The 26,106-nt window shown below is 33.0% G+C and overlaps 1 pseudogene; it reads right to left on the bottom strand.

Annotated features, from left to right (window-relative positions):
• Window positions 1–17,900: 17,900 nt before the first annotated feature.
• Window positions 17,901–20,273, bottom strand: LOC120148860 (annotated as a pseudogene).
• Window positions 20,274–26,106: the final 5,833 nt, after the last annotated feature.

Raw genomic sequence — 26,106 nt, 5'->3', positions numbered from 1 at the left:
ATGTTTTATCGAATTTGAAATTTTGTCTCATACTTCTTGCACTATCAAAATTTGTGTCAAGATGGAGATTGTTAGAGTTTGACTTGAATTCAGTGTGATACGAATTAATTAAGAGATAATTGGGGAAAGTAAGAAACTTAGTTTGATTATAAATGTTGAGTTTTTCTTTCTTTTAGTAGAAAACCTACTTTGAGAATATTTTTGCTTTATAAGTTTTCTTTATAATCGAGTATCTATCCCTGTAAATAAATATTATGGGTTAGGATTATAAGTTAAATTATTTTTTCTAAATTCTCTTGTATTCTTTTTTTTTTTTGATATTATTGAATTTTCTCCTCTTATGATCTTGATTTTTCTCAAAAGAATTTTTCACGTAAAATATTGATCTTTTTTATTGTGAGACCACTATACTTATCGTTATATTCTGACATATTTTTTTAGATGGCGTTATATTGTTTTAGGTGGTACAAACGATGATTGATGGTCTAGGATAATGGTAATAAACAGGGTCACGATTATTCAAAACTCTTAACCCTAACATCCTAAAACCATATAACCCTAAAACCTTTAATCGATAACCTAAATTGAAAATAAAAAATGATAACATCCAAGAAAGATACATTTTTATAAAACACATCTTCTCCTTTACTGACCAATTAAGTCAAGCAAGAAGAAGACACGTCACGTAAAACATACTTTTTAAAAACCCTTTTAATAAGACGTTCTTTGAATCTTTCGTATAAAAATATTATTTTTAAAAATAATCTTTAATGGATATTATAATTAAAAATAAAAATAGTAATGTATTTAAATAACAAAACCAATTTTATACACTTTAAAAGAAAAAGAAACTAATAAACTCCATAACATTCAAATGGCTAATTTATCAAATAATGCAGCTGAAAAAAAATTGTTCGAATTTTATCACATTATTGTCAAAAGTGAGAAAAAAGGAAAACCAGAAAAAGGCTAATCACTTGGAATTTTTGTTGTGGCTAAAAATATTAAAATTATATCTTTTTCCCCTTTTTTAATTCAAGAGAAATGGCCACCTCAGTCCAAATTTAGACCACTCTAGAACCTTGCCAATGCTAAGGAAAACCAGAAAGGTCACATCAGCGTAGGGACGGACCCAAGGGATGGATAAGAACCGTCGCCCTCTCTTAAAGATTTAAACAAGATGCTTCTCTTGTTTTCTCTATTAAAAGTTCGTTTTTTATCATAAAATTTTACGTTAAACGCCGTAAATTATCAACCCCATATATACCACTAACTAAATGTTGTCCCTATCCAATAAGAAGGCTGAATTCAGTATTGTAATTATTATGGATGACACGATAAGCAATGGAAAAAAGGGTAATTATGACATTTAGAACGTTAATAATGTGTAAATATGAGAGTTAATTGGTGAGAATTTTTTTCTTAATATTTTATTTTACTCTTAAATTTGATAATTTTTTAAATTAATTACTGATATCTTATCTATTGATTAACTAATTCAGATCGGATATTACATAGGCGAGAACGACCCTACTAACTCATTTTACTTCATTCGCAAATGTTAAGGTTGGAACCACTAACTTTGCTAAAAGAATATAGTATCACATCTCACTAGACCAACTAATTGATGATAAATTTAATATTTTTTAATTTATTATATGAATTATTTTATCATTTTAATATCTAAACTTAATTTTTTAATGATATATGATATTAAAAGATATAACACGAAACAAAAATTAAGGTTAAAATTATCCTTCCATTTTTGATGATTCAATTTTAACTTTAAATTCAATCACTTAATTTCATCTTCAAAATTTTATTTATTTAATTTCTCGAAACATAATGCGAAACACATTCTAATTAAGGTTAAAATTATCCTTCCAATAATGATATTTTTTTTCCATAAAAATAAAAATTAAACTAGGCCATTTTGGAGGACAGAAACGTGAAAAAAAGGGTCAACTTTGAGAGATCTTTTGGTGGTATAAGAAACATAGTTTTATCTATATATAGATATCTCGAAAAATATATAATTTCCATCAAACTTTGATATGATCTGAAAATATATTTTTTTATTTAATCTGACTCAATATGTGAAACATATCTACCTTCCACTCGAACTTATCCAATCCAATTTTTAAAATATAAATTCAACTTAACCCGATAAAGATTACGAACCTAGTTAAAAAAATCATCGAGAGCAAAGTATTGTAGTAATTAATATTGTAACCGGTTTTCGTCCGGACACGAAAATTTTATATGGCGGGAAAAATAAATGTGGATAAAAAATAATTTTTATTTTAAAAATATTTTGGAAGTCATCATCGACTTTTTTTGAGTTAGGTAAGTCAAATACCTAAAAAATAATATTTTAAAATAGTTTTTAAAAAAACTTATTTTAAAACATAAACGGATCTCCGTATAACAAAAAAAATTTAGTAAAGAAGGGATTCGTGGTCGATTACGTTTAGGGAATGATTAACACCCCTATAACGCCCAAAATTGGTACCCATTAATTATAATTTGTCTTTATTATTAGAAAAAATTCAAAGATATATTTAATTTATAATCTTGTTATTTAAGAAAATCTATTAATAAGATATTTATTTTATTTAGAAATATCAGAAAAAAAACTTCTAGGTGCGTTAAGACAGCTCTTTTCTTAATATATAAAAAATAAATAAATATTAAAATATTTATCTAAAAATAATTAAAAATAGATATAATTTATAAAAGTAAGATGTTTATTTAAAAAATATCAGAAAATGGACATCCAGTTGCTTTAAGACTGTACTTTCTTAATATTGAAAAATAAATATATATTAAATATAATTATTTTAAAAGTAATTTATAAAATTAAATTTATAACTAGGATTTTAATATAAAATAGAATAAATAAATAAATATTATATATATATATATATATATTTATACGACTTAAGATAATAATAATAAAATATAAAAAATAATAATTTAAACATATATCAATAATAATAATAAAACAAAACAAAATAATAATAATCAAAATTAAAGAAATTAAAAGCAATAATATTAAAATGCAAAATATATTAAATGAAAAGTATCAATCTGTTAGGGATTAAAATATAAAATATATAAATTAATGGCCCTTATTCGAAGTCTTATAAAAATATAATTACTAATAGTGTAATTAACCTTTAATTTATTAAATAATGATTAAAATAAAATTTATCAAAATTAAAGGCTCTAACTCGAATAAATAAATAAATCTAAGTGCTAATAAAGTAATTCAACCTTATTTAATTAATTTGGGTTAAAGTAAAAATTATAAAAATTATAAGGGACTAATATTGTTATTTATCCTAAATATTATAAACCTATACTGGAAAGGACTAAAATAAAATAAAGAAAAATTATGAGACCAAATTAAAAGGTTCAGAATTCAACTTCAGTGACTAAAATGGAAATTTACAAAACACAGAAGGACTGTGCATGTGGTTTGACCCTGAGGGAATTTACACAAATACCCCTCCCAAAACGACGTCGTTCGGGGAGGGTATTTAAACCCTTTTAAACCGGCTCTAAGGACCATTGTATCATTTCTCTGGTTTTGCTTCTCTCTCTTTAGAGAAAGAGGCTCTTGTTTTCTTTCGCCGGAGGAGAAAACCAACCGCCATTTTCTACCCTCAAAACGTATATCTAAACCCGTTAAAGCCCATTCTACGATTATTTTAACCTAAAAACCCACAAATCGTAGTAAATCTATGATTTTCACCTTCGACGTTTCGGTTCTCCGTCGAAGAGTGGAGGCTTCGATGGTCATGCAGTCCTCTCGGTAAGCTTCTCTCCTTTTTCCTTTCGATTTTGTGATTTTGGTGTTGTTTTTGCTTTTGGTTTGGTGTTACTGTGTTGCTCTTTCTGTCGCCTGGGTTGCTGTTGGAGTCTGTTCTTGCTCGTATCTTTCTCTTGGTTTCTGTCTGTTTTTTTTTCCTCTTGGTTGGTTGCTGTGTGTCTCCGTTCTTCCTCTCTCCCCCTCTTATTTTGCAGGGAATGTTGATGGTTTTATAGTCTTGATGAGGCTCTTGTCGGATCGGTCTCATGGGTGAAATTCGGTAAGTCACCGAACTATGTGGTGACTCACCCCATAGCTGCGACGTGGAGAGGCAGCTGGCTTCTGGAGGCTTCGGTTGGCATCGTGGCAGTATGGCAGCGGCGGGCTGAGCTTCTGGAAGCAGTGGAGACGAGATGATTACCTAGGGTTATGAAACCCTAGGGTTTCATTTGCTGGTACCATCTGGGCCCTTAGATTTGTCTTGATCTGACGATGGAAAGGCTGGCGGCTGGAGATAGCTGAGGCGACGGCGGCGGCGCTAGGGTTAGAAACCCTAGTAGAAATGATATAAACCCTATAGGGTTTGGGTCATCTGTTGGGTCAGATTGGCTTCTGTTGGGCCTGTGTTGTAAACGAGCCGGTTCTAGTTGTAAAATGGGCCTCAGGGTCTTGTAATTTATTTATTTAATAATAATAATAATAATAATAATAATAATAATTAAACATAATTTTAATGAAAGTGAAAAATTAGTGTCTACAACTACCCCTCTTTGCTCATTAATGTGTTAACAAGAATAGAGCAAAGACGAAAAAGATAATAAATTTTCATTTGGCTTCTTTTGAGTAGAATGGAAATGTTAAAAACATTCTGCCCAGAGGTCTTATGAATAGCCATGAGGTCTTATCATCTTGCACTGTAGGTCTTACAGATGACCCGGAGGATTAAGATCAAGAAACCTTTGAAAATCAGTTTCTTAAAATCTCAGTTGAAAACATCCTGCATTGGAGGTCTTATGGATGACCCGAAGGTTTTGAAAACATCATGCACTGAAGGGCTTAAAGATAACCCGGAGGTTTTGAAAACATCATGCATTGAAGGGCTTATAGATGACCCAGAGGTTTTGAAAACATCATGCACTGAAGGGCTTGCAGATGACCCAAAAGTTTTGAAAACATCAAGCACTAAAGGGATTACAGATGACCCGAATGTTTTGAAAACATCAAGCACTGAAGGGCTTACAAATGACCCGAAGGTTTTGAAAACATCATGCACTGAAGGGCTTACAGATGACCCGGAGGTTTTGAAAACATTAAGCACTGAAGGGCTTACAGATGACCTGAAGGTTTTGAAAACATCATGCACTGAAGGGCTTACAGATGACCCGAAGGTTTTGAAAATATCAAAAACTGAAAGGCTTACAGATGACCCAAAGGTTTTGAAAATATCAAAAAGCTCCCGAAGGCTTTTTGAAAACATCATGCACTGTAGGTCTTACAGATATGGGAAATAGTTTACTATGTAAGAAACTATGGAAATCATTTTCTTACTATTCAACAATTTCATTTTTAGTAAAGATTAAATGAGAAATTTTTGAAATCGTTTTCTCATTGAAATAACTTGTTGATTGGGTAACATGCCCCATTTTAAGATAATACTTCTTCTGTGGATTGCGTCCATCTATTCTTCAGATGTTTGCGTGATTCCTGCATTTGAGGTTTTGAATTCTACCTTCTTCTTGTAAGGTATTTTTCATCATGAATCTTCTTATTCATACGAAGATCTGTAAAACTTCATTTTTGAATGCACTCAGATGTATCAATGTAATGCATTGTCTATTATGTAAATGATGTTCTTATAAATGCATGAATATTGATGCAATCTTCATTTGACTTCAAAGTGGTGAACTCGGTCTTCCTTCACTTGATCATTTATTTCCATGGTTACCTTTGGATATTAGTGTAGTAACTTATATTATCAAACTCTTATTTCTGAAGAACCATCTGATCAATTTGCATCTTTGTGTCTTCTTTGCTTCATTTAAGTCTTAGAAGAAATGTTTCATTTATGGAACTCTTGCCGTAGTCAGAACTATGACCTTGATGCCCCATTTTGTCTTTGATATCACCGGCTTTCTTCATCTGGACTTGTGTAGAAATCCAATAAAGCTTTCATCTTTAAAAACATAATTTATCATCTTTTAAGAATGTAGATGTAGATATGCCTGACTCAGCAAATTAATTAGGAGAGTAGAGTCTGTTTTGATTTGACTCTTGCAACACATTATAAGGAAGATGTATCCTAATTCCTTTCATGTCTCCACATCTAATCAGATCTCGAACAACAACCTGTCATTCAACTTTAGTTGGCTCCACTAGTTTCTTGTTGTTAAAAATTTCAGCTTCCCTTCTGTGGAAAGAAATCTTCATCATGTCTCACTTCTAACCTTGAGGTTGAAGAAGGCAAACTTCATCTTGGATCAATAAATGAAAACCATCAATTGATCTTGATATTGTCTCGGGCAAGGGTAAGTGTGATATTGATCACGTTTTCTTCCATAAAAAGTGTTGTAAGAATTAGAAACACATCAGCTATAGGAACGATATACAGAAAAAGGTGCATGGGATTCTGGTTGCCGTAGATGAAACGCACATGATAAACCAAATAGATGAAAACTCAGTTCATCCTGACTGGCAATGATAACCCCAATAACAACGAGAAAGGGCAATATACGTAAGTTGAGCCTCTCTATTCAATATCATCAAGTAAAAAAACTGATATGAAAAATGACTTCGTAGCCCCAATAGTTTGATTGAAACTAACTGCCAGAAACCTCAAAGAAATATGTCCAATCATTACTAACACACAAAAGACCAACGATAATGTAGCTTACAAAGAACACGCTGTCATTTGACATATGGTTAAGAATATTGGGTATTTGAAACCGTACTTGCTGAGTAAATATTTGTTCAACAACAGGACCCCAATGTAACTACCTGATGAATGAAGCAATTATGTATAGTCAGTTCCACTGTCATTGTTTCACTATTTTCATTCTTCATTCCTTTCTGTTTATTGGAAATATTTGCTCAAAGCAATGATCTTTCTGGAAAATGATATAGGCCTTCAGCATGCCCCAACATTTGTCGATACAAGCGTTCAAAATGCGTCAACATTCCTCATTCTGATTGAAATGGGCTTTTAGCATGCCCCAACATTTGCTGATACAAACATTCAAAATACGTCAATATTCCTGATTATGATTGAAATGGGCTTTCAGCATGCCTCAGAATTTGCTTATTGTTGATGTGAGCTTTCAAAATGCCCAAATATTCATACTGACGTGGGCCTTCAAAATGCCCCACATGGATCATTTTTGTCTGAAATGGGCTTTCAAGATGCCCTAATATTCTATTTCTGGTTCACTTTCAACGTCCGTTTGATTTCAATATCATGATCCCCACGAGGTCCAATTTTGACAATGCACTATTGTGGGTACTTGTGGCTTTATCCGTGCCTCAAATATGTTTATCTTGAATACTCTCATTCTGATGTCACTAAACAACAGTTGTCTCCACACCCATACAACATGTTGATTTTGATAACTACTCATCTGATTATGAAGCGATCTTTCAGGATGATTTTACAGATATTGATAGTTCTTCTGATACCAAGGAAATCCTGAAATCTGATTCTGACGAGGAGAATAAATTGTTATACTTGACAAAAATGGGGTACTCATAGGCTGAAGCTTCAATAGCCATAGAGAGATATATTCCGGATTCATCAATTGCAGAGTTGATAGATTTTATATGTGCTGCTCAAATGGCTAAGGCTGTTGAAGCGCTTCTTTCGATAGAAGATAGGAAACCATTATGCAATGATCCCAATTACAAGAAAAGGCGAAACTCGGGCTATGATTTTTGGAAAAGGAAGAATCAGGGGAAGCTTGAAAAGAAGTTTCTTAATGAAGACGATCATGTTCATCTTTTAAATCCAATGATTGGTTTTGGGGTTTATACCGAACCTGATCAGATAACTTAAAGAACACTTCCAGAAAATGCTCTTGGGCCTCTTTATTTCTACTACGAGAACGTGGCACTTGCTCCAGTTGGTGTTTGGACCAAAATGTCATGGTACTTATACGATGTAGAGCCAGAATTTGTAGATTCGAAGTATTTTTGTACTGCTGCATGAAAAAGGGGTTACATTCATAATCTGCCAATTGAGAACATATTTCCTCTTATTCCGCTTCCTCCACGCACCATACATGACGCTTTTTCATTGACAAAAATGATGGCCTTCCTGGGTTCCAAAAACAAAGTTTAACTGTTTACAAACATGTACAGGAAGTGCCAAATTGACAGAAGGATCTGTAAGGCTCTTGAAGCTTATGACGATGAGCCACCTTCGAGTGTCCATAAGTATGTTCTTGATGAGTGCCGAAAATGGAATCTGGTATGGGTTGGCAGGAATAAAATTGTTATACTTGAACCTAATGAGGTGGAAATGCTTTTAGGTTTCCCTAAAAACCATACACGACGAGGAGGATCTGCTAGAGACATGTTCCCCAGTGGTATCAATGTCCTATCTCTTTTCTCTGGGATCAATGATGCAGAGGTTGCCTTTTACTGGCTCAACTTACCTTTGAAAGCAAATGTGCAAGAACTGAATGGTGATCAGTTAGAGCAATTGATGAGTAGATTTGTCAAATTCGACCTTGTTGTCGGTGGCATTCCGTATAACAACCTTACCGGAAGAAATAAACATCATCAGGATGAACTAGAAGATTTTTGTTGGTGCATTTTCTTGCAATGGTTGCTACAACAACTTTCTTTTCTGTAACCCCAAGATACGCACTGCCATATCTCACTCTTCCCGAAATATGGAAAGGTTTAGTTGATAGCAAAACTTGGCTATCTCTATTTTTGGAATCATGTAACCAAGGTTATCCAATATGAAAGATCTATAAGTGTAGAATATGTTCTAATGTCTTATTCTGTGCCATAAGTTCTCAAATTCAAGTTCAATAATCTTCTGAAGGACATAATGGATATAATCTTGACAAAGAAAATGATCGACATAGAAGAGGCAACAATGATGCATCAAGATCTGAACCAGTATCACGGTATAACCAGAGTGCAAGTGGTGACTTGTTCATTCCCATAATACACCTTAATGAGACTTATGACTCTGTGATTAGAGAATCTGCTAGAGACATCGATTGATGGCTGGGGAAAATAATTTGTCTAGTGATGCTTATCGCCCTCAACATGAAATAAATAATAATCTTTCTTGATGAACTGCTAATAATGTCACAGGAAAGAGTCAGAAGTTCAATTCTCCAGACTTTCTAGTTTCTTGGACCATTTGCTTTCAAGAAAGTGAAATGCTTCATCATTCTAGCATCGCTCATTCTTTTTCTCCAATGGAGGTAGAATAGGAATCAACTTGCTTCAAGGACCTTCCCCATTTTGAGACCGTCCTGTTTGAAAATGTTTTTTCTTCTTTCTTTATCGAATAATGAAAGAATTTTGTAAAATATTGCCTATTATAGGTTCACAATAGAATCAAATCATAAAACATGAAATTAATGAATATCAAATAAATCAACTACTCTTTTAAATCATTCAAAAATCATAGTCCTATGGCAAGTGTCAAAATTATTGACTGATTTAGGGCTTAGGTTGATTCTGGTAAAGTAGGGTTTCTCAGGTTAGTCCAGCATATATGTCTCTTTAGGCTTTCATTAACTAGAAGAAATGGTTGTTATGCTTATCTGGTAGAGATACTTCTTGTTTTCAGACTCTCAGGAACATCTTTGGGATGTGTGGTGCTTCATTAAGAGCTTAAGATCGTCTCTTATGTCGTTGTTGCACCATTTAATATTCGAGCCACCTTTTCAGGTTTTCAACTCGAATCCTCCTTTGGTTTCAAGATATTATTCAAAATTTACATCTTGAACCCCTCTTTTATCATTTTTCATATCATGCATTAAAGATTTTAAAAACCAATTTTTGCAAATAAAAATCAATCTTGAGAGGCGGAATGAATTTAGAAGATATTCTCTTTTAATTAGATGCCTTCAATCTTGCTTTGCTTGACTTGGATCTGCTTTCTTGGGGATTTTCCATAAGATTCATTCATCTCCAATATTTCTTGCGCTTCTTGTTGAATATGAATCTTTGAACTAATTGTACTTGATCAATCTTGTAACTTGAGGCTCTATGAGTCGCCTATTTTGATTCAATTTTTTTCCTTTTTTTTCCTTTTTTTCCTTTTTTTCTTCTTCAAATATAATATTTCTTGACAGAATATGAGTTTATTTGGTTTCTCAGAACTTTCCTATCCATTTCTGCCAAAATTAATGCTCCTCTGGAAAAGACCCCTTTTTTACAACATATGGCCCTTCCTAATTAGGCATCCATTTCCCACAGAAATCTTTATGTATAGGCAAGATCTTTTTTAAAAACTAGATCACCCTCTTGGAACTCTCTCGGATGTACTTCATTGTTGTGATCTTTCATCATCCGTTTCTGATGCATCTACCCATGGTAAATATCTTTCAATCTCTTCTCATCAATAAGGTTTAATTGATCAAATCGAGCTTGGATCCCTTCAACCTCCTCCAATTTTACCTCCTTCAAGATACAAAGTGGTGGGATCTCAACTAAGTTTCAGTGGTCTTTGTAATGATTCTCTTAACGTTCTTATTTTCTCCTTCAACTACCCCATTCATCTTTGGGCAATATGTCAATGAGTTTGCATGTTTAAACTGTGCACAAAGTTCAGTCGTCTCATACATAGAAGTCTTTGTAAAAAGAGGTATCTCCAGGGGGATGAATATTCAAGATTAACTTTCATTTACATTAAAACAATGTAATTAATGCATGATATATTTATTTAAATCAATCCTTTTTTTTCTTCTTTGAGTATGCCCCAATCACTCAAAATTATCTTCAATAAATTGATCTATAATGTCTCATCTCGTCTCTTCTTGCAGGAAGATTCACGGATAATTGAAAGTTTGGTTCTTTTGAAGTCTTTTGGTTTTACCAGTATGATGGTTTTGTATTTGGGAGGATAAAAGTGTGACTTATGAAATCATGTATATGGTGGAAGGTAGTATCATAAACCAGTAAACATCTGGAATTGATCTCTCAAAAATAGGTAGATACATTTCTTTAGAGTCTCAGATAATTGTAGTGTCAGGATTTGGTTTTGGTAATGGTTAAGTAATTGGCGTTGGATGGGATATGGAAGATATAATTTTATCACTTGCCAAAGATCTATAACTCTTGAAAAATTAAAACAATATTTAATCTACTTGATACTCAAGAATTTCAAGATTAAAACTTAATTCCTTGCTCATAACCATAAAAGTAACAAAAATTTATTTATTGCACAAAAGACGGAGAAAATGAACAAAAAACAAGTTTAAACAAGATGCTGAAAATGAAAGGTAATGCGGTGGTAGATAACAACTTCCACTCATTTATTTATCTCGATTTATCATTCCTCAAATATCGGGTGTGTACTCGGTCTAGGATTTTCATCCTTATTTATTTCTTGATCAATTCTTGTATCAAGACTCCCTTGTCAACAAGCGTCTCTATTTCTTTTAACAGTGGCCAACAACTCCCTGTTGAATGTCCCTTTACCCCCAAGTGAAACATACAAACACTACCCTGATCATAACTATGAGCAGAATGGTTTGGTGGTACTTTCGTTGGTCTTGGTGTGATGTATCGACCTTTAACCAAATGAGGGTACAAGTCTGAAATGGAAGTTTGGAACACTTCCAAACTTTTTCTTGATCGCATGACTTTCTTTGGTCGATCTGAACAACTATTTGCTCCTTTTATTTTGGAATTGCAGGGACTCTGGATGCTATATTCATTCACATCATCAGCTTTTGCTCTCTGATCCTTCGGGTTTCTGGATGTGACTTTTGAGTTTCCTTCGTTGATCACATTTTCAATTAATTCTCCATTTGTCATAAGACTCTCGAATTCCTTCGTAGGATTTGCCGACATTAACTGAAAGAAAGGAGCAGGAATAGAATCCCAAAACATATGTGATATCTCTTCTTCTAATATGGGAGGTTGAACTTGTGCTGCCACCCCTCTCCATCTTAAAGCATACTCTTGAAACCTTTCTTTGGCTTTTTTCTTTACTCTTTGAAGATCCATACGTGTTAGAGCTAAGACTTTAGCATACCGATATTGTCCCAAAAATACATCAGCTAGATCAACCTATCTCTTGATCTATTCTTGGGTCAACTGATTGTAACAAACTACTGTTGGGCCAACGAGGCTATCATGGAAAGAGTGAATTAACATATCACCAGAATTTAAATATCCTTCCATTTTTTTGCAAAACATTCTCAGGTAGTTTAGGGGACAGCTGGTGCCATCATATTTCTCAAAATTAGGCATTTTAAATTCATGGGGAATAACCAAATCTGGAACCAAACTGATCTCTCTTGCTTGTATTTCTTTGTGGGAAGTATTAACATCTTTCATATTTCTGATTACTTCATCAATCTTCTTGAATCTCTCCTCATATCGTGAATAATTAATGAGGCTATTCTTTGGGTTTGATTGGGATGCCCCAGGGTATGTTATCATTCTCAACTCATTGATTTGATAGCATGATTGCTCTTTATCTGTTATCTCTTCTTTATCAGATGCCATCCCCTGAATAATTTGATTTGATCAATCTGGTACTTCTTTCCTTATATCCCGAGGTAACCCTGTCAATTGTTCTGACCACTGATCTTGTAGTTCCTCATAAGATTGCTCCATTATTTTCATGATGATGTTACAGTAATATGAATGAATGGTCTCGATTTTACTGTTACAAGATTTTACTGTTACAAAACCCATCATGAATTATTTATATGTTTTTATAATTAATGTATATAACAATACTTAAACAAATAAAAAATGTAATGTAAATGAAAAAAATGCATAAATACAAAAATAAGAATGCAAACTGTGCAATGCAAAAGTAAACATAAAAGTATAAATACAAAATGAAATGAAAAATGCAAAGATGCAAAATGCAAATGCATGTATGAAAAGGTGTTACTCAAGAGTGATCATCTTAGAATAGATTTCATTGAACACAAAAGTTTCCGTGCATCAAACAAAACTTTTACATGTAGGGGACAACTTTCAATCCTATTTTCAACAAAACTTTACATATAGGGGATAACTTTCCCTCCTAACTTCTCTAAAGCCAAGTTAGTCTATCATCTTATGGGCCATATTGCTTGTCTGGACTACAGCTTCTTCCATGACATTATCATTTTCCTTCATCTTCTTGTGTCAATTCTCAGATTTGCTCATTTTCCCTTGTAAGAGAAGTTTTTGGGCAAGATATTCATATATGTTGCAGTTCTTTTTCAGTTTGGTGACCCCTGTTATCCACTCTTCTGGGGTGTTTCTTATGCCAGCATTTTGAAAGGCTTGACTGATCTTCTGGAAATTTTCATGCATGGTTTCCATTTTGGTGCTCAATTTATCGTTTTCAATCTTTAAATGACGTATTTGAGCCTCATACCTCAGCAAATCTTCTTCATTCTGGACGCCCCTTCTGACACTCTTACCTTTGAATACTTTTGGTATTAATCTGGCAGGACCTTCAGTTACCAAACTAGGTCGATTATTTATCATAAATTGTAAGGTTCCATAATCCAAAAGACTTTGGACTCGACGTTTAAAGGTAAGACAATTCTCAATGGTATGTCCTTGAGATCCGGCATGATATTCACAATAAACGTTGATGTCATACCACTTCGGATACGGAGGTTGGAACGGTTTTATGTAGTAGGGAACCACTTCTCGTGCTTCAAGTAGCTTCTCATATAACTCTTTATATGATATAGGGATAATATCAAAATGAGAACCGTCTTTCGTCTTGGATTGAACCTGAATTTTAGACGTCGGGAGCGAATTAAACTTCAACGATTTCAGATTACATGATTTCTTCTCATTTCTGGGAGTTTTTACAATTGTCACTATTTCTTTGGTATCTCCAGACAATTTGTGAATACGAATGATGACTGGCTGTAATTTCTCAAATTGGTTAAGATCAGAAGTTCCTTGTATATATGAAATTGTAGGATTATTTTCATTGAGCTCTCTCTCTTTTTGTGTAGGAATCTCTTTTCCTTTGGCCAAAATAGATATTCTACCCATCTTCTTGGACATATGCTCTCTTATTTCTCGTATCTCCTTTTGATCTTCAATGGGCATATGATCTTTGGGTGCATATCTCTCCTCTATCCTTGGAGTTCCCTCAGGATGCCATTCCATGGTTGCGTCATATTTTGTTTGATCATAAAACTTTTTGTCCATTTATGAAGTCTTTCCAATTTGATGAACAGTCTTTCAAGTCAACACCTTTTGGTTATGCTATGATCATGCAATGCAAACAAAAGAAATTAATATAAACAAATTAGAGCAAGATAAAATGTATCAAAAATAAAAATGAGAAAGGAAAAAATAAATTGGTTAGTACCAACTAATGGAAAAAAAATTTCTATCTATCAATATATTTTAACCTCATGCTTTCTAGTTCCATGCTTTGTTTGGAAAAATTAACCTAACCGCATGATTACTAGTTCACAGGCATTTATTCAGGATAAAGAAAAAAATAAGATAAATCAAAAGCTAAAGCTTATTTATCCTTTGTGTATACCTATGGACAGAGGTTCAGTACTGTCTTAGATCAGGAGAATTTCTAAGGTTTATTATATGCAGGGTTTCAGTTCTAAGAGTAAAGGTACTCGAACTATCCTTGTTGATGCCCCCTTGGGTTGTCAACCCTCAAACCTAGTCCATCACAGACTTAAACGAATCGAGTTCAATTCGAGGGGACACATTTCCATATGCTTGACACAGAGAATAAATTCTCACGAAGACATAGGATATATGAACCCCGAAAGCTACTTGCTAGGTCTGATACGGAGAATAAATTCTCATGAAGAAGTCGCTTTCACTCCCACTTAAAAGGGACAAGCTTGATTATAAAGCTTATGTTATGCAATGCAAGTGTTGTGTGTGAGGAGAAATTTTCAAACCTTTGACAAAATAAAAAATGAAATAAAATAAAGGCATTAATAAATAATATAATAAATATTATGAAAATCATAAGTAATAAAAATTTTTGAAAGAAAAGAATTATAAATTAAATAAATATGAATTTTTAATTTCTAATTGATAAAGACAATTTTAATTAATTTCAAAGCTTGACCGGTCCCCAGCGGAGTCGCCAAGCTGTCGTAACCGATTTTCGTCCGGGCACAAAAATTTTACTTGGCGGGAAAAATAAATGTGGATAAAAAATGATTTTTATTTTAAAAATATTTTGGGAGTCGCCATCGACCTTTTTTGAGTTAGGTAGGTTAAATACCTAAAAACAATCTTTTAAAATAGTTTTTAAGAAAACTCATTTTTAAAGATAAACTGATCTGCGTATAACCAAAATATTTTAGTAAAGAAGGGATTCGTGGTCGATTACGTTTAGGGAAGGATTAGCACCCCTATAAAGCCCAAAATTGATACTCATTAATTATAATTTGTCTCTATTATTAGAAAAAATTCAAAGATATATTTAATTTATAATCTTGTTATTTAAGACAATCTATTAATAAGATATTTATTTTATTTAGAAATATCAGAAAAGGACTTCTAGGTGCTTTAAGACAGCTCTTTTCTTAATATAAAAAATAAAATAAATATTAAAACATTTATCTAAAAATAATTAAAAATTGATATAATTTATAAAAGTAAGATATTTATTTAAAAAATATCAGAAAATGGACATCCAGTTGCTTTAAGATTGTCAGTTCTTAATATTGAAAAATAAATATATATTAAATATAATTATTTTAAAAGTGATTTATAAAATTAAATTTATAACTAGGATTTTAATAGAAAATAGAATAAATAAATAAATATTATATATATATATATATATATTTATATGACTTAAGATAATAATAATAAAATATAAAAAATAATAATTTAGACATATATCAAAAATAATAATTAAACAAAACAAAATAATAATAATCAAAATTAAAGAAATTAAAAGCAATAATATTAAAATGCAAAATATATTAAATGAAAAATATCAAACTGTTAGGGATTAAATTATAAAATATATAAGTTAATGGCCCTTATTCGATGGCCCTTATTCGAAGTATTATAAAAATATAATTACTAATAGTGTAATTAACCTTTAATTTATTAAATAATGATTAAAATAAAATTTATCAAAATTAAAGGCTCTAACTCGAATAAATAAATAAATCTAAGTGCTAATAAAGTAATTCAGCATTATTTAATTAATTCGGGTTAAAATAAAAATTATAAAAATTATAAGGGACTAATATTGTTATTTATCCTAAATATTATAAACCTATACTAGAAAGGACTAAAATAAAATAAAGAAAAATTACGAGACCAAATTAAAAGGTTCAGAATTCAACTTCAGTGACTAAAATGGAAATTTACAAAACACGGAATGAGTGTGCGTGGGTTTGACCCTAAGGGAATTTACACAAATACCTCTCCCCAAAACGACGACGTTCGAGGAAGGTATTTAAACCCTTTTAAACCGGCCTTAAGGTCCATTGTATCATTTCTCTGGTTTTTCTTCTCTCTCTTTAGAGAGAGAGGCTTTCGTTTTCTTTCGTCGGAGGAGAAAATCGGCCGCCATTTCCGGCGCCAATCACCGCCGCCAGTCGCCAGAACTTACAATCCTACCCTCAAAACGTAGATCTAAACCCGTTAAAGCCCATTCTACGGTTATTTTAACCTAAAACCCCACAAATCGTAGTAAATCTATGATTTTCACCTTCGACGTTTCGGTTCTCCATCGAAGAGTGGAGGCTTCGATGGTCACGCAATCCTCTCGGTAAGCTTCTCTCATTTTTCCTTTCGATTTTGTGATTTTGGTGTTGTTTTTGCTTTTGGTTTGGTGTTACTGTGTTGCTCTTTCTGTCGCCTGGGTTGTTGTTGGAGTCTGTTCTTGCTCGTATCTTTCTCTTGGTTCCTGTCTGTTTTTTTCTCTCGGTTGGTTGTTGTGTGTCTCCGTTCTTCCTCTCTCCCCCCTCTTATTTTGCATGGAATGGTGATGGTTTTATAGTCTTGATGAGGCTCTCGCCGGACCGGTCTCATGGGTGAAGTTCGGTGAGTCACCGAACTATGTGGTAACTCACCCCATAGCTGCGACGTGGAGGGGTAACTGGCTTCTGGAGGCTTCGGTTGGCATCGTGGCAGCATGGCAGCGGCGGGCTGAGCTTCTGGAAGCAGTGGAGACGAGATGATTACCTAGGGTTATGAAACCCTAGGGTTTCATTTGTTAGTACCATCTGGGCCCTTAGATCTGTCTTGATCTGACGGTGGAAAGGCTGGCGGCTGGAGATAGCTGAGGCGGCGGCGGCGCTAGGGTTAGAAACCCTAGCAGAAATGATACAAACCCTAGAGGGTTTGGGTAATCTGTTGGGTCAGATTGGCTTCTGTTGGGCTTGTGTTGTAAACAGGCCGATTCTGGTTGTAAAATAGGCCTCTGGGTCTTGTAATTTATTTATTTAATAATAATAATAATATATATAATAATAATAATAATAATAAATAATAATAATTAAACATAATTTTAATGAAAGTGAAAAATTAATGTCTACAATTACTATATATATAAAAAATTATTCTACCATTCTCATGTTGAATCTAGTCGAAATTTTTTTTTATCTTCTATTCAAATCTGTCAGAACCTAATTCTATATAAAACTTCACCTGAACACAATCTCAATCTGATCGAGTTAAATTAAATTAAAGTTCAGTTAAATTATATAGGGTATATTTCAAAAATATCAAGAGTCAGGAAATGACAATGAGGGTTTCAGTTTCATGGGGAACAGATCTCGTCTTTACTTTCAGAATGATGATAGTGTCATCATTTTGGGCACAAATGTGTTTGAAACATTATTTTTCTTCCAACACCTGTCTATCTCCAAAACAAATTCCAAATTCAATAATTCTAATATATTTATATTTATATTTATATATTAGCCTTTCGTGAAATGGAAGAGCTTCAACTATTTGGTACAAAGTAAAATCGCATACCAAATTACAAACATACAACACTTATTGATCCAAATTCTGTCCTAAGCTACCACTGCCCTTATCTAAAAGATGAGTGCTACTGCATAAGGGCAACAGCTGCCTCTTGGATGAAAGGCTGTGTGACATGCACGAATTGTTCCGCTTCCCGCTCCACCTCCCGACACCGACGAGCACCTTTTCCGTTGTTCATCTTCTTCACGAATGCGACAAACCGACTCCAGTTTTCCGGATGGAAGATTTATGGGTTCATCCTCAAGTATGTAAATGCACACATCCTCTATCGATTGGAGAGCCGTCGACATCCAATGACGATGCTTGTAAGATCTGCTCGTGGGCATATTCATCGTAACGGGGAAGCTCATTCTCCCCGGCAAGCGGAACTTGTGCTGCCGCGGTGGCTAAAGCCACTTGCTTGACCAGCTTCTCGGGTGCACATAGAGCATCTTGAGGCTGCTCATGATCACGCATCTCTACGCAAGTGAAGTTGAAAACGGCACCATGTCTTGCTAGCATTTGAGCAATCGGGAGGTAACCATCTCGGTACCTTGTGTTGTAGTACCCTGCTGTGAGTTCAGGAGCATGGGATCTGGTTCCGTAATGCCAGTGGATTCCAGCGATTTTCACAGAGATCTTCGCACCCGCACCCGCACCGTCGAAAATTGATGTTGCCGATGACAGAATCCTCTCGCCGTGCTCTAACAGCATCTGAGAATACCAAGAAAGGAAGAATTCACCATAGGGACTATTCCAACCACCACCTTCTTTCTTGAAAAATGGAGTATCTTCTGGCCAATTGTTGTAGTGACTAGCATCAGTTGGCCCGGTGCTACCCCATTCCGGCTTACCGGCAGCTTCGGCTGCTAAGCATGTACTGCATCAAATAACATCGACATTAACAGGGCCGGAACACAAGCTAGACTAAAGGGGACCATGGCCCCAAAATTTAAAAAAATTCTAATTTTGACGTTTAAAATTTAAAAAAAATTCAATTCCCTCTAAATTTTAAAAATTCAAATAAATTTCCATGTCCCATTTGCCTCCGGATACGAAGGATACCGAAGCTCACCGGCCGGACCCATTCCGACTTGGATTTCCTGCAATGAAAAACATTGATATTTCCTTAGCAGTTGATATAAACAAAACTGAAAAAGGCAACAGAAGGAACATAATTTACCACAATGGTATCACCAAGGAGATGTTTGAAATTATCCCTAAAGGCACGCATGAAATCAGCATAACATTGAACAGGGGTGCGGCCTTTTAAGACAGGAAGGGTATCGCAGCCAAGTGAAACGTATTCATAATTCCTTCTTCCCCATTGATTAGTATATGCAAGCTCAGGGTCCTTCTCCATCTCTTCTGTAACCCACCTGGGCAAAGGAATTCTGTACAAAAATAATTGAGTGACCAAAATGGAACATAAGTAATAATTGGATACTAAATATGTAGTTTACCCCTAAAATTTAAAGCACACGATTGCCTTGTAAATTGTAATCAATAATTACTTCTTCTTGATTTTCCAAGATTCATCCGATTCCCAGGATATAAAAATAAATTGAATTATAACATTTTCAAATCTAGATCGTAGGAGTTCATGTGATCATGTTATTTTAAACCAGAAAAATGAGAGCTTACGTTCAAGAGTCACCGACGTTGCCGCCACACTGATGAAACGACATGACAGCCTGGACTTTAAGCCCATGTTTGTTGGCCATCTCGAGAAGCTCGGTGTATCCACCCCAATTGTATGCGCCCGGCGCTTCCCTCTCCACCAGCCCCCACCAAACGTCGATCATTATCCCCTCCACCCCCGCGCTCTTCAGCGCATGTAGACTCGCATTCATCGCCTTCTTCCTATTCACCGTGTTCCCGTACGTCACGCTGTCCAACGGCATCATGATGTAAACCGGAACCCCTCCCTTCTCCTCTTTCTTCCCTCCCTCCTTCCACGCCACCTCCTCCGTCTCCACCGGCGCTAACGTCCCGTACGACTGGCAAGCAGAGGAAAGATCCCCACGCAGCTTCGGACTCGTCATACCCGACCGGTTTGCCGCGCTCCGCGGGGTCAGCGGCGGAGTTAACATAGGAGGGGATACAGTTTCTCCGGGAGCGTTGCAACGGAGGCTCGCCAATGGAACTTTCCGAACTCCAGACACATTCGTCAGCGCCGAAGAAGACTGTTCTCCGGTGGGTACTTCCGCCACAATTAGGGTTCCGGCAAGAGACCCAATCTGGTGTGCCAAATTCAACGCCATTTTTACAAATTAACAGATAGAATTGATAAGAAATAAAGAGATAAATTTGCTGGTTCTTTTAAAATCCTTTTTCTCAGTCGAGGGTGAGATGGAGTATTTGTAGAAGGCGAAATCGAAATTTGACTAACCCGAAAACCCGTTATTTTCTCGACACGTGTCGTTTTTGCTACGTGGCGAAAGCAAAGGCGATCTAGGATGCAACTGCTACGATTGCTGGATAATGTGATAATGGACGGTCAGATTAACTAAAATAGCGTGAACGCGTTTATGGAGTAAAATACTAAAACAGAGGTAGCGAATGAGAATAAGACACGCGGCTGGAAAGGAACATTCACGTGTCCTATCCTTTCGGCTTAAGACATAAGATAAAGAAGATTTTGTTTTTGTTTGTAAGGCTACTTTGAGGGACAGGTGGCGGGTTTTGAAGGGTGGTAGGACGGTGGATAATGCCACCTCCGGTTGTGTTAAGAGTTGGTAATATTGGGTGATTCAGAAAATATCTACGGTGATAAATGAATTGGATGTGTGGATTGATCGTCATATATGATTGGGAATTGGTGGCTTTGATTCATTTTAGATTGTACGTGTGGACCAGCATCGGATATTGGATTCATTACGGGGATGTTATTAGAGGTGTACAAAAAATTCGAATATTCGATTTTATGTAAAAAATATCTAAAACTGGATTTGAGAAAAATCAGTTTTTTTAAACCGGATAGTATAACCGGTTTAGGAAAAAAAACTCGGATAAAAAACCGGTTTTTATCTGAAAAAAATACAGTCAAAGGTTTAAAAAACTAGCTTTAAAGGATTATTTGGATGGAGCATATTTTTTATCGGATTAAAAATTGATTTTTTTCAAACTGAAACCGGTTACACCATCCGACCCTCCAAACCGGTTAGAATCCGAACCGGTTATTTTAAAATCTGATTTTTTTACTAGATAAAAAAATTAGATCGATTTTTATCTGATCCGAATCGAATTTAAATCCGACTATGTGAACGTCTTTCTTAAGATTTGTATAGTGAAAATGACTTTTTCTTTTTAAAAAAGAGAGTAAATTACGTATTTAGTATCAAAATTATCAGTTTTAATATGTTTTAATATTTAAACTTTCAATTTTTTCAATATATCTAAAGTTTAGTTTTTGTTTTATTTTAATACTCCACCGTTATGTTTTGAAAAAAGAATGAAAGTCTAGGTACTAAAACATGTTTAGTACCTAAATCATACTTAAGTTTTGAAAAAAATTGAAAATTTAGGTACTAAAACATATCAAAATTGATAATTTAGGTTCTAAACGCGTTAAGTTTTTAACGACAGGGTATTAAAATGAAACAAAAAATAATTTTAGGTATGATTTTAAAAAAAATTAAAAATTTAGATACTAAAATGGATCAAAATTGATAATTTAGGTACTAAATGCATAATTTACCCAAACAATTAATATGATTCTTGATTTTTTTATATTCAATGTTATCTTTAAATTAAAAAGAATAGTTTGACTCTTAATCAATGGAACGTAATGTTGACCCTCAAAATACTGACATGGTGTAACACCTTAACCCGTACTCTACCCGAATACGAGTCCGAGATGTCACATTAACTTTTAAAAATGATATTCTTACAAAATATCATAACATTTCAACTCATTTTAAGAAAATACCACAATATTCTATCAAATTATGTTTCGTATAAAATTTTCAAAAACGTATTTATGAATAGTAAAATATGGTATGAACAGTACCGTGAACAGTAATGAACAGTACCGTAAACAGTAATGAACAATACCGTGAACAGTGCCGTGAACAGTGTCGAATGTAAATTTTTTTTTTCCAGATTATCAGAGGGGAACCGATTCCCCTGCTACAGGGAACCAATACCCTACTACAATACTGCTACAGTACTTCCGTAAAACAGATATAAACTCTTAAAATTTAAAACGTTCATCTCTATACATTTCCCATTTACAAAAATACGTTTAAAACATTACAAAACTTGTTCAGAGCATATCATATTCAAAACTTTTATATTACATGCCAACTAAATTCTATATAATCAAATACATGTAATTCAACTACATTTCTGATCTGATCTTCGGTAAGGAAGACTGACCTGTCTTGTTCCTCTTTGCTTCTCTTTTTCACTTTCCAAACCTACGTGTGAAACAATCACACGCTAAGTCGATGACATAGTGAGGCATATAAAACATAATTATATGCTAACTGTAACTTCTACAATGCATAAACATTTGATACTGCTTTATAATACCAAAACATATATTCTTCTCTGTAACATATACATACATGCACATATCATGCAACATAACATCATTAACATGTTTATCACTTCTCAATTTTTTCATCATTAATTTCTTTTTATACCGTATCAGCATATACTATAAATTCTAAATCACACTAGTGCTTAAACGATTTCCAATCTCATATAACAAATACATTTCACTTAGGAATACACACAATATCACATATAAATCTTATAAATACTTTTGATATCTTTTATAGGCACATGTAAATTACTGAGAACTTAAGGTATTCGAGTACATTGAGGTTGTGCACTTATGCTGTCATCACAGCTCGTATAAGTCCCACTGAGTGGCGTATGAAATTTGTCCCGAAGGACCTATGAAACCCTCGACTCTTGGCATGCCAACTATACCTATAGCTCTCGTATCATATACCATGGGCATTATTCTTATGTTTCATATGTTCATGTACTCATGTCATTTCTCTTGTGATCACATATACCTTTTCTTCTATCACATACCACATGTATGTGTAAACATTTGTATCATTTCATATAACATGTATCACATGTGCATGTAATCACATAAATCGTATCATATAACTTAGATCATTTCTCATGGGTTCATGTAAACATATATATCATATCTTATTTACATATGTTCATATATACATCACATAACACATAGAATAACATATAAACTTGTATATGTATTCATGTATATATACTTTCATCTAATCCGTATATCAAAGCCCTATAACTTATCTCACAATTCTACATAGCTTGTCACATAGGTATATATTTTCATATATTAGATTCACATATTTTTTATTACATGTTCTTATAGTCACTTATACATGTATTCTTATAATTTCTTATTATATCATATGGTTTATATCTTCCTAACACAACATGTATTCACATCAATTATATAAACACATATACTCCTCTTCATGCATTCATGCACACATAAGAATTCCATCAATCACAAATCAAATAATATTTTAGGAGTCACTTCTTACCATAGTAACTCCGTCACTGGCTCATCACAAGCCAATGTTTGTTCGATAGCATAAGTACAATTAAATTGCACTCACCTTAGCCTTGCTTTGATTCGATCATAATCCTTTGATTATTCCGGAACTTGTTTAGGCTCAATATCTACATAAAATATAATTTTCAAAACAATTATCAGAAGCTTAAACCTTAACTTTGATGTTAATAACTTAAGCTAGTTTAATAAACCAAAATTCCATTTTTTTTCTTTAGGGGGAATCGATACCCCCAGGGGGTATCTGTACCCCCTGCATAATCTGGAATTTTTACCCATAAATCACTGTTCATGCACAAAAATTCACTATTTCCATTTCAATTCTTTATGTTTCATTCCCTTTCATATTCTTAACTCAAATATACATACTTAAACTAATTTCTACTCATTTATCACATCTTAAACCTTAAAATCTTCTCCTCTTTGTGAACTTCAAAAATCATACCCAATTTTCAACATGTTTCAAATCTAATTCTAACACTTCATACTTCTTAATTTCACTTATGAAAAGTCAAATTTGACTTTCACTTCTAATAATGAACTATATTCCAAGATTTCATTCAAGAACTCAAAATCTTTTATCTCTCCTATACCTTTCATCTTGTTGTTTTAGAACAAATTAAGCTTTCATTAAGCTTAATTATCATCTAATGATCATAATCCAATCTTAAAATTAACAAATAATTAGTTAAACCGAAAACTTACCTTTGCTTGTATGCTTCACGGTGAAGAAGGAGAAGAAGATGAGAGAAATGTCTGGAAACATTTGTTTCCCACATTTCTCTTCCACGTGGGTTATAAGATAACCCCAAATATTATTTTATTCTTTTATTTGTTCAATGACCTTTTTATCGTTTAATTCCTTTGATAATTACTAATATCTTTCCGGAAATATTCTCAAATAAATCATTAAACTATTAAACTATTCTACTTTAATCACCAAATTCTAAAATTTTACAATTTAGTCACTAACCCGTTATTAAGGATGTTACACATGGGTTCACGGTTTTAATGTGGTGATTCATAATGTTGACACGATAATCCACAGTAAATGATGATGTGATAGAGGAGTTAAATTATTTTTTTTTCAAGTTTGAGAGTCAAATTGGTTATTTTTTTAAATCAAGGGATTATTTATTTTTTTAGAAAAATAAAAATATTTAAAATATAAAAATATTTAAATATTCAAGAAAAAATATAAATAATACTAAAAATAATAAAAAAACTATTAAAAGTAAGAAAAATTAAAATTATATCAGAAGCTATAAATGATAAATTATTTGAAAAATAAAAATTTAAATATTAAAAAACATATAATATACGTAATATATACCTGTAACATATATACACGAAGACACATTAATCAAATTCATATGGTCGAATAAACAAAGTTTTTATGCTTTTAATTTCACATCCGTATCAACTATCACTGCAAATGTCATGCACTTTTATATCATACTTGTATACATATTAAAAATGATTACATTATCATATAATCATATCATCAACACTTATAAAAATATTATTATTGAATTTTAGTCGAGACTTATAAATTTTATATCTAAATTTAGTTAAGAAAACATCATAAGTTATTCGCATCAATACACATATATAATCATATTCAAATAATTCTAAAGACTATTCACAAGTCATTGCACATAATATAATAAGTTAGTATATAAACTGAAGCTTAAAAATTGTCTAAAATATGATTAGACATGTGTGTTGAGGCAAATAACTTTTGATGTTTCCTAACTATATTTACATATAAAATTCATAAGTCTTAGTTTATCCAATAAGAATATTTTATATAAATCTTGATGATATGACTATATGGTAATGGAATCATACGTTTAGCATGCGTACACGTATGATATAAAAGTGTAGGACATATATAGTAATAGTTGATATGTATAGGAAATTAAAAGCATATTGAATTTTTAATTATACTATATGAATATGATTAATTTATACTCGTGTTTATATGTTAGTATGTATATTATGTATAATTTATGTTTTTTTAATATTTATTTTTAAAATAATTTTTAATTTATTATTTTTAATATTTTTAGTAACTTAATTTTTATTTTTAATATTTTAAATTTACTTTTTAATATTTGATTTTTTAATTTAAATTTAAAATTTTAAATAATATTTCCTTGAACTTTTTTAAAAAATCAACTTGGTCCTCAAACTCGATCAAAAAACTAATTTAGTCCCTCTGCTACGTCATCATCCATTGTGGATCGCCACATCAACACCGTGGGCCACCATGACAGTGCTATAGACTGTCATTTGAGCATCGTGGACCACCAAGACAATACTATAGTGCCACATCAGCATCGTGAACTGTCATGTTAGCATCGTAATGGTTAAGTTCGATTTTGTTGTTCAAAATATCAAATTAACTTTTTTTTTATCATTTTTAATGTTAGATTAAGTGTAAAAAAATTCAAAATTCATATTGATTTGTTTGAAAAAGTATGAAGGTTTTATATATCATTAAGCAAAAAAAAAAAAAGTACCACTACATCATTTAAAAGGGTAAATAAATTATATATCTATATATATACATTAAGCTTTT

This window comes from Hibiscus syriacus, unplaced genomic scaffold, assembly GCF_006381635.1.
Source record: "Hibiscus syriacus cultivar Baekdansim isolate YM2019G1 unplaced genomic scaffold, ASM638163v2 tig00110987_pilon, whole genome shotgun sequence".
Taxonomy (NCBI): Eukaryota; Viridiplantae; Streptophyta; class Magnoliopsida; order Malvales; family Malvaceae; genus Hibiscus; species Hibiscus syriacus.
The sequence above is the reverse complement of the archived record's forward strand: the minus strand, read 5'-3'. Positions and strand labels throughout refer to the sequence as shown.